Source organism: Mauremys reevesii, linkage group 17 (genome assembly GCF_016161935.1).
Source record: "Mauremys reevesii isolate NIE-2019 linkage group 17, ASM1616193v1, whole genome shotgun sequence".
Taxonomy (NCBI): Eukaryota; Metazoa; Chordata; order Testudines; family Geoemydidae; genus Mauremys; species Mauremys reevesii.
In genome coordinates, this window is record NC_052639.1 from 11,074,075 (window position 1) to 11,083,629 (window position 9,555).

A 9,555-nucleotide genomic window follows, 5' to 3' on the forward strand; every position below is an offset into this window, starting at 1 on the left:
CTAATTCAAATTCTATCCAGATAGTATGTTAAGCTTAGTTTGAGTTTTTGGTTATTTGTTAAGTAATCTGCTTTGATCTGTTTGCTACCACTTATGGCTGGGAAATTGGCTTTTGTCTTCTATCTGTCTTTGAGTGGCTTAGGTAAAGCACTCAGGTAGCTTAGTTGGATGCGTGGTGCCACCTGCTGTCCTGTTGGGTAATAACAGGGCCTGGAGAGGCTGGCAGTGTGAGAAGGGCCAACCCAGTTTGAAGGTTAGAGGGACAGTGTTTCCCAGAAGCCCCCCAGACTGCACCCCCGGGGTGACAGCCCATCACACCCTAGAGTACACAAGTCTCAGCAGGTTTGTCACATCCTTTCCTCCCATTCCACACCCTAGACAGTTCCTGCTTCCCACTACCTCTAGCAGCTCCCACCCTCCTATACATTTACTTCTCCTCTCCCTCCAAGCAGAACCCACCACCAGCGTCCTGATAATCCCTTACCTGAGCCAGCTCCATTGCAGCCGTTTCCTTCCAGCTGGGAGGAGGGGATGATTTAGGTGAAAGGTGGACATTATTCTGTAGCCTGCCAGGGCAAGAAGGGCAATGTGAGAGAATTCAGACAGGGTTTCTGTCCTTTCCACATGTCAATTCCCCCCAGCATTTTTCCCTGGTAATGGACATTCTAGGTTCTGCCACACTGTGTAGCACAAAATGACCTTATTCCAGTACAGGCCTAGCCCTCCCACCAGGGTGTAACCCTCCTAGACATAGTGAAACCCTCCCAGTAGCAGAGTCTCTCTGTTACACGTATACAGTTTGTAGATGATACCAAGCTGGGAGGGGCTGCAAGTGCTTTGGAGGCTAGAATTACAATTCAAAATGATCTGGACAAACTGGAGAATATAGGATGAAATTCAATGAGGACAAATCCAAAGTACTCCACTTAGGAAGGAACAATCAGTTGCACACATACAAGACAGGAAATGACTGCCTAGGAAGGAGCACAGCAGAAACGGATCTCGGAGTCACAGTGGATCACAAGCTAAATATGAGTCAACAGTGTTACACTGTTGGAAAAAACCCAAGTATAATCCTGAGATGTATTAGCAGGAGTATTGTAAGCAAGACATGAGAAGTAATTCTTCCGCTCTACTCTGCACTGATTAGGCCTCAACTGGAGTAATGTGTCCAGTTCTGGGTGCCACATTTCAGGAAAGATGTGGAAAAATTGGAGAAAGTCCAGAGAAGAGCAATAAAAATGATTAAAGGTCTAGAAAACATCACCTATGAGGGAAGACTGAAAAAATTGTGTTTGTTTAGTCAGGAGAAGATATGATCAGCTTTCAAGTACATAAAAGTTCATTTCAAGGAGAGAGGAGAAACATTGTTCTTAACCTCTGAGGACAGGACAAGAAGCAATGGGCTTAAATTGCAGCAAGGAAGGTTTAGGTTGGACATTAGGAAAAACTCCTGTCAGGGTGGTTAAGCACTGGAATAAATTGCCTAGGGAGGTTGTGGAATCTCCATCATTGGGGATTTTTAAGAGCAGGCTGGACAAATACCTCTCAGGGATGATCTAGATCAGGGGTGGCCAACATGTGGCTCTTTAGAATTTAATACGCAGCTCCTTGTACAGGCACCAACTCCGGGCTGGTGCTACAGGCACCAACTTTCCAATGTGCTGGGTGTGCTCACTACTCAGCTACAGGCCCTGCCCCCACTCCACCCCTTCCCACCCCTTCCCTGAGCCTGCAGTGCCCACGCTCCATCCCCCCTGTCTCCCCACCGAGTGTCTTGCATAGCATGAGCAGCTGATCGGGAGTGCGAGGAGGGGGTGCTGATTAGTGTGGCTTCCCATGGGTGGGAGGCACTGGGAGCAGGGGTGGAGCTGATGATTCTTTAGCAATGTATATTGGTAAATTCTGGCTCTTTCTCAGGCTCAGGTTGGCCACTCCTGGTCTAGATAATACTTCATCCTGCCTTGAGTGCAGGGGACTGGACTAGCTACCTCTCAAGGTCCCTTCCAGTTCTGTGATTCTATGAACCAAAGGCCAGAGATGAGCAGAATCAAAGAAGTCACTCTGGGGTTTCTCCCTGTCATTGTCCCCAAGGCAGCTCTCTCAGATTAACTAAGTTATTTGATGCTCCAGCCTTTATACAGTCTCTCCTGGGAGTGCCCTTCATGGGCTGGGCCTAGTTTTAGCTTTTGGGAAGCGTGACCCTGGGGCTCTGAGACTGGGCCTTCTTGCCTCAGCACACCTTGTTTCTTTCTGTGGCTCCCCAGTGAGTCCAAATGAGTAGATACTCCTCATACAGACTGTGAACATAAGAATGTGTTTTGTGTTTAGACTTTATTGAATGCTTGTAAGTTGCTGCCTGAGTTAACATCTGACTAGTTGCATTGTGAGCCTCTGTGGCTCTGTAAATCACCAGACAGGAGAGAGACTTTACCTACGTGAAGTGCTGATTGGCAATAGAATGCCTGGCAGGAAAGGTCCATCAACACCAGAGAGACTATTATGGGATGTTAACAAGGACACAAGACTGTTGTTGTGCTCTTCACTTCCCATTTGCTGAGTTTCCTGCTCATAGCACATGGTAGGAAGGGGATGAAAAACCCAATAGAGAAGGAACTGATTGTCTGTATGCTGCCTGGACTCGGGGGTGGGGGCAAAGTTTCTAGGCATAAGCAAGAGATCCCCAGCTGCTTAGCCTGGGTTAGTCCTAAAGAATATGTAGAGCTTGCTTATTACAGAAGCTTCTATTACCTTTGAAATTTAAGACTGCAACTCATCTGCATCTATAGGATTACCTGCTTAACTTTGTTAACAACTCTCGTTTCCTTTTAAATAAGTCTTAATACAGGTTATGAAAGGACTGGCTAGAAGCGTGTGTGGGGTGGGGGTGGGCAGGCTCAGAAAGAAAAAGGTTGGGAACCCTGGAGTAAGGGACCACCTGTCACAAAGGGGAGCTCACCTGCGTGGTGAGATATATGGGATCACCCAAGAGGACTGTCTGTGATTCCATGTTAATGCTGTTACAATGCCTGAAGCGTTTACACTGGATACTTGGTTGGTGAAATCTCCATACAGACCTCACACCCAATTTGGGGTTTGTGCCCTACTTCTCACCAGTCTGCCTGAGGCTGGTGCTAGTGCTCTCGAGTCACTGAAGACAGTGTTACAGAGAGAGGAGCTGTGACTTCCCAAGGTCACTAAACAGGTCCATGACAGAGCCAGGAACAGATCCTGTTAACTCCCGAGCCCCGTCACTGCAGCTTGGAAAGGTCCCCAGTGCACACTGTAGGAAGAGCTGTGCAGAGATTGCAAATGAGCTGCTCTGCCAAGACAGCCTGCACATCCATGGACAAACCACCTCGCTGGGGGTGTGTCACCTGGGTCAGAAGAAGTCAGTGTCCAGTCCTGTGGGGCTGTGCTCCTGGCTCATACCTCCAGCACTCACTGCTGCCCCTCCGTTACCAGCTGCACCGTTCAGTCAGCCTCAGGGAGGTCACAGCCCCTCTCCCCACCCCAAACCTTCAAACTGGGACATGGTGCAGCAGTGCCAGAGTGCACTAGTGTAAATTCTGTCTACACTAAGGGTTTGCACCAGTGCCTAAAACAGCAGTGTGGCAGAGACCTTCAGAAACAGCAGTACGGTGGCACTAGAACCTATTTCTAGCTCGGTCACAGACAGCCTGGGTGACCTTGGACACGTCAATGTTTCTCCTCCCAACTTTAGTCTCTTTATCCAACTGCCCACTCACTGGGGTCTCCTCTCTCCAGAGCTGCTCACCACTAAAATCTGTGTGGGTGTCCCCAGAGCTAAGGCAGTTCAGCTCTGGAACAGTCTTACAAGGGGGCTGGGGAGTCTCTTTCCCTGGAAGTTTTTAAGAACAAATAGGACAAAGCTCTGTCAGAGATAATCTACATATACTTGGTCCTGCCTCAGCAGAGAAAGCTGGACTTGATGACATCTTGAGGTCCTGTCTAGCCCTACATTTCTAGGATGCGATGCAATATATACATATAAAAACACAACATACAGAATAAAACTCACCACAACATAATGTCAGGCAAATTCAGGGGGAAAAAAAACACAACCTACACTCCACAGCATAAAATGACAATACAAAGGAAAAGAAAGCAACACGATGCGAACTATGACATCCTAGGACAAAAGTACACAATGGAAAACAAGCTGAGGCAAAACAATTCACCATAAAACTGCTACACAACATGGTGCGATCACAGTTCCAAATGGCACCATGCAAAACAGCTCAGCGTAGAGAACATGACGCAGCACAAAAGAGAATTATTTCAATGTAGGCCTGGAAGGGATCTTGAGAAGTCATCTACTCCAGCCCGCTGTGTTGAGGCAGGACCAAGTATCCCTAGACATTCGCAGACTGGCGTATCTCTAACCTGGTCTTAAAAACCTCCAATGAAGGAAATTCCACAGCCTCCCTTGGAAGCCAATGCAAGGCAAACACAGACCAAAACAATGCTGTACACACACACGCTGGGCTTGCGGTTAAGGGGGGAGGCAAGAATTGAAACAATCTGGGTTCAGTTCCCAGTTTTGCCGCAAATTCTCCACGCAAACTTGTTAGACACCGGTGGCTGGCCCGTACCACTGACTTGGACCCACACGGCTCAGGCTGTGGGGCTGTTTAATTGTCATGTAGACGTTCCGGCTTGGGCTGCAGCCCAAGGTCTGGCACACTCCCACCTCGCCGGGTCCTAAGGTGAAAAGAGACAAATTCATATTACAATTAAGGCACAAATACTCAACAGCGAGGTTGATTCACCACAGGAACAAGTTACCAAGGAAAGTGGTGGATTCTCCGTCTCGTGACGTCATTTCATGAAGACTAGATGCCTTTCTGGAATGTGTTTACCCCAAAAGTAGCTAGTGTGTCATACAGGAGGCCTGTGATATGCCGGGGTCAGATTAGATGCTCTAATGGTCTCTTCTGGCAATAAAGTCGACTAATTTCTTTAAAACTGCATTGGGAGTTTACCTTGGGAGCAGCGTCTGATGTTTTCCTGTCTAGCCGGCTTGCTTCCTAGAACGAATGCTCCTTAGTGGGGTGATCCACAGGGAGTAGCTCAAACCTCCAAAGTGCCTGGCCAGGGGCAGGACATTAGCCCAGCAAGGGAGGGGTGTGGCAGTGACATCACAAAGGCCTTTTGCAGGACCTCAGACTATTGGCCAAAGGTGGTGGGGAGGTGGTGACCTCACAGAGAGATGCTGACATCAGCCAGGCAGGACAGGGCGAGGGGCCAGGGAAACCTCAGAGACCCTGTGGCTTTGCTTCAGCAAGTCTCCTTCTCCAGGTCTCTCTTTGAGGACTGGGGAATATTGGGGTTCACGTACCTGAGCGCCAGGAGGAACCTCTTTCGAGTTTTCTCCTTCCCTTTAGTGATTTTACTTGAAAACAGGCGACCCTGTTTAGAAGGTAAGAGTCTCCTTGAAGTTTGAAACTGTTCAGTCTGATCCATCTGGTGTCAGTTGAATTCATGGAAAACATGATCTTAAGGAGGCAGAATTTTATTCCAAACCTGGGATCTTGTCCCTTAGAATCACTGAGGACATTAGGGTTTGTCCTTTTTGTTTCACCTTTTCCTCCATCCATCCATCCTCCTTTCTCTTCCTCTCTTGCTTCTTTTCTGCTTTCTCCTGTTCCCTCCTAACACCAGGAGAGGTGTGTGTGTGTGTGTGTGTGTGTGTGTGTGTGTGTGTGGGGAGTGCTCGGCAGCTCTCACTGTGGGAGGTCCACCCCAAACTGTGGAGCTGCAGTAGTGCTGGGGCATTGATCCCTGCCAGTGACCTGGGCCATCCTTTGAGCTCTCTGGTGAGACCCCTCAGCCTCCCATCCTCTGTTTATATCCTTATTTTCTGAGCAGGGGGTTAATGACAGGGAGGAGACTCAAGGCCTTTTTGTTCTCTTTTAAGTCCAAGTAAATAAGTCATAACCACTTATATGTTTGATGGATTTTGCTGCTTCTCTGCATTAATTGTCTCTGAGCAGTTCATGATTCTCTCTAACATTGCAGTTCTCCTAAAACACTGGCTGAATAATTACTGTGCATACTTGTTGGTCTGGAGCTCATCTGAGAGCACTTTATTGAGGTCATTCAATGTATGAAATTCAAGATCTGATGTCAAGTATCAGAGGGGTAGCCGTGTTAGTCTGGATCTGTAAAAGCAACAAAGAATCCTGTGGCACCATATAGACTAACAGACGTTTTGCAGCATGAGCTTTCGTGGGTGAATACCCACTTCTTCAGATGCAAGATCTGATGGTTAATATGAAAATCAGTGTTAGGGTAAATGGTGCCCTGGGCAAAACTTGTACTTTGGCAAAGTTCTTGGTTCAGGCTTGTAGCAGTGATGGAATAAACTGCAGGTTCAAATCAAGTCTCTGCAGTACATCCACAACTGGGATGGGCCATTCAGTCTTTGTACAGTGCAGGGGGTTAATGACAGGGAGGAGACTCAAGGCCTTTTTGTTCTCTTTTAAGACCAAGTAAATAAGTCATAACCACTTATATGTTTGGATTTTGCTGCTTCTCTGCATTAATGAGGCAAGTATGAAGCCTCATTCAAAGACCAGGGGTCACTATATTACTGCACAGTCAATCAATGCAGTCAATCAATGCAGTTGTAGATAAATCTCTGCATTATGCATTGTTGTATAACTTGTATATGACTTTGTATTGAACCTTGGTAATATGTTATAGCGGGCCCCTAAGGTAGTGTAATTAAGGTAAAAGAAAAGTGTCTTTTTGCTAGAAGTAGAATAAGATCTCCCCCACACTTGGTAATCAACTGCCCTATTGCATGAATGAGGTGTGACTGAGGAAGGCGTGGAGGGCAGTACCTCCAGACAGCTGCAATCCTTGGAGAGGGGCTGGCAGCCCAACCAAGGACAATCAAGCTTGGCAAGTGGGCTGACTAGAGAAGAGCAGACATACTGATGGCCTCGGGGATAAGAAGCAAACACCTTCCTGTGGGAACAACCCCCAGCCCAGAGAAAAGCAGCTAGAAGGACCAACAGACACAGTCACAGATTTTGAATCTGGGAGATTTGCCCCTCTCCATCCACCGACTCGCTGCTTGCCTCCTCACCCCCCCACCCCAAGTATAAACCCTCATTCAAAGACCCAAGGAGTCACTATATTACTGCACAGAGCCCTCCCCGACGAACTCTGCCCCTCACCTGCCTCAGGCTCTGCAAGGGAGTTTGGGTCGGGCGAGGAGGTCTGGGGTGCAGGCCCTGGGTTGGGGCAGGGGTTTGGGGTGTGGGATGGTTGAGAGGTTGGGCTCTGGAATGGAGTTTGGGTGCTGGGTGCAGGCTCCAGGCTGGGGCACAGGGTGGGGGTGCAGGATGGGTGGAGGCAGGGGCGACTCTAGGCACCAGCAAAGCAAGCAGGTGCTTGGAGCAGCCCATTTGCAGGGGCGGCAGCCAGCAGGGATCCAGCCTGGGAGCTGAGAACCAACAGGGGGCCCTGGGAGCTGTAGTTCCTTGGTTAGCTCCCTGCCTATAGAGCCAGCTCTGGAGCAGGAAAAAAACTACATTTCTCAGCATTCCCTTGGCCGCTATCAACAGGAAAGGGAGGGGGAGGGAGTACGGTAGCTGAAACCTCAAGCTGCAGCTTGCTGTCAATGGAGAGCTCACTGCTAGAGCGGGGTGGCACTGTGAATGGGGAACGAGTGTGCCCAAGTTGTAGAAGGCTTTGCCCTAGATATCCCCTTCAGAAGACATTGCCTTTGTTTGTTTGTTTTATAGTTTTATTTGTTTAAAAGGAAGACAGTGATATTGCATTGGCAAATTGCCCATAGAAACAAAGAATGGAACATAAGAATAATAAAGGCACCTCAACGTTTCCTCATTTCTGTAGGACAGTCTTATAATATGCATCCAGATATCCTTTAATCACACAAGCTGAAAATTTTTCCATGTTACTGCAGTTCTGTAACCATATGGGAACCAATCCTGTCTGTGTTCTGTGCACATCCAAAATTCCTGCTGAATGACCCACTCTGGGAGCAAGTTACCAGTGACCCAGGGCTGGGGTGGAAGGAGGGTGCAAGTGGGCGGGGGGAGCCCAGAGCTGGGGCAGCACGGGGTGCATGTGTGGGGAAGATCCCAAGGCTGGGGTGGCAGAGGGTGCTGGTGTGTGTGGGGGAGAGCCCAGGGCTGGGATGGCATGGGGTGCGGGTGTGTGGGGGAGAGCCCAGGGCTGGCAGTAGGGGGGTACAGGTTGTTGGGGGGAGGCCCAGAACTGGGGCAGCAGGGGGTGTGGGTGGAGGGGCAGAGCCCAGGGCTGGGGCCGCAGGGAGAGTCAGGAGGAGCCGAGGGCGGGGGTGGGGGCAGTCAATTTTTTTTTTTGCTTGGGACAGCAAAAAACCTACAGTTGGCCCTATCTCCACCCACCGTGAGGTAGGTAGGAGTGGATCATTATTATCCCTACTTGAAAGAGGGAGAAGATAAGGCTGAGAAAGGATAATTAACTTGTCTTAGGTCGCATAATCAGTGGCAGAGTTGGGAATAAGACCCAAGAGCCCTGATTTTCAAACTAAGCATCGGATCTTAAATTTCCGACATTGAATGATCTGAGTAAAGTGCTCTCAGATGAGCTCCAGACCAGCAACAGTGCACAGTAAATATTCAGCCAGTATTTTAGGAGAACTGGAATGTCAGAGAGAATCATGAACTGCTCAGAGACAATTAATGCAGAGAAGCAGCAAAATTCATCAAACATACAACTGCTTATGACTTATTTACTTGGTCTTAAAAAAGAACAACAAGAACTGAGTCTCTTCTCTGGCAATAACCCCCTGCTCAGACAATCAGGGTAGAAACTGAGGATGGGAGGCTGAGAGTTCTCACCAGAGAGCCCAAGGGATGGCCCAGGTCACTGGTGGGGATCACTGCCCCGCAACACACACACACACACACACACACACACACACACACACCTCTCCTGGTTTTGGGTGCGGAATAGAAGAGAGGATAAAAGAAGCAAGAGACGAAGAGAAAGGAGGGAGGGAGGGATGGATGAAAAGGTGAAACAAAGGACAAACCCCAATGTCCCCAGTGAATCTAAGGGACAAAATCCCAGGTACACAATAAAATTCTGCCTCCTTAAGCTCGTTTTTTCCATGCCTAGAATTCAACTCTCACCAGATGACTGAGACTGAACAGGTTTCAAACCTCGAGGGGGCTTCTGGCTGTGATTTGTCAGTCCTCAAAGGCCAGCCAGGTGACTGTAAATAACTTACAATCATGAGGAAAAATTAGTATCAAGATTCCAACTCTAGCAGTCAGACAACATTGGTTCAATTTACAAGAGATTACTTTTCATATTCCTTGGTTCCCCCCAAATTAGGAAGGGCCTGTGACCACAGGTCCTGCAGGGTACAAAGGGCAGGTCTACATCCCTTTTCTCTTTGTGCATAGTCCTGCCTGCTACCTTTTCAGTTTCAGTTCTGCTACCACAGTACTGATCAGCACATTATTCAGTAGCATAGGGAAGGGCAGGCACCATCACACAAGGACTATT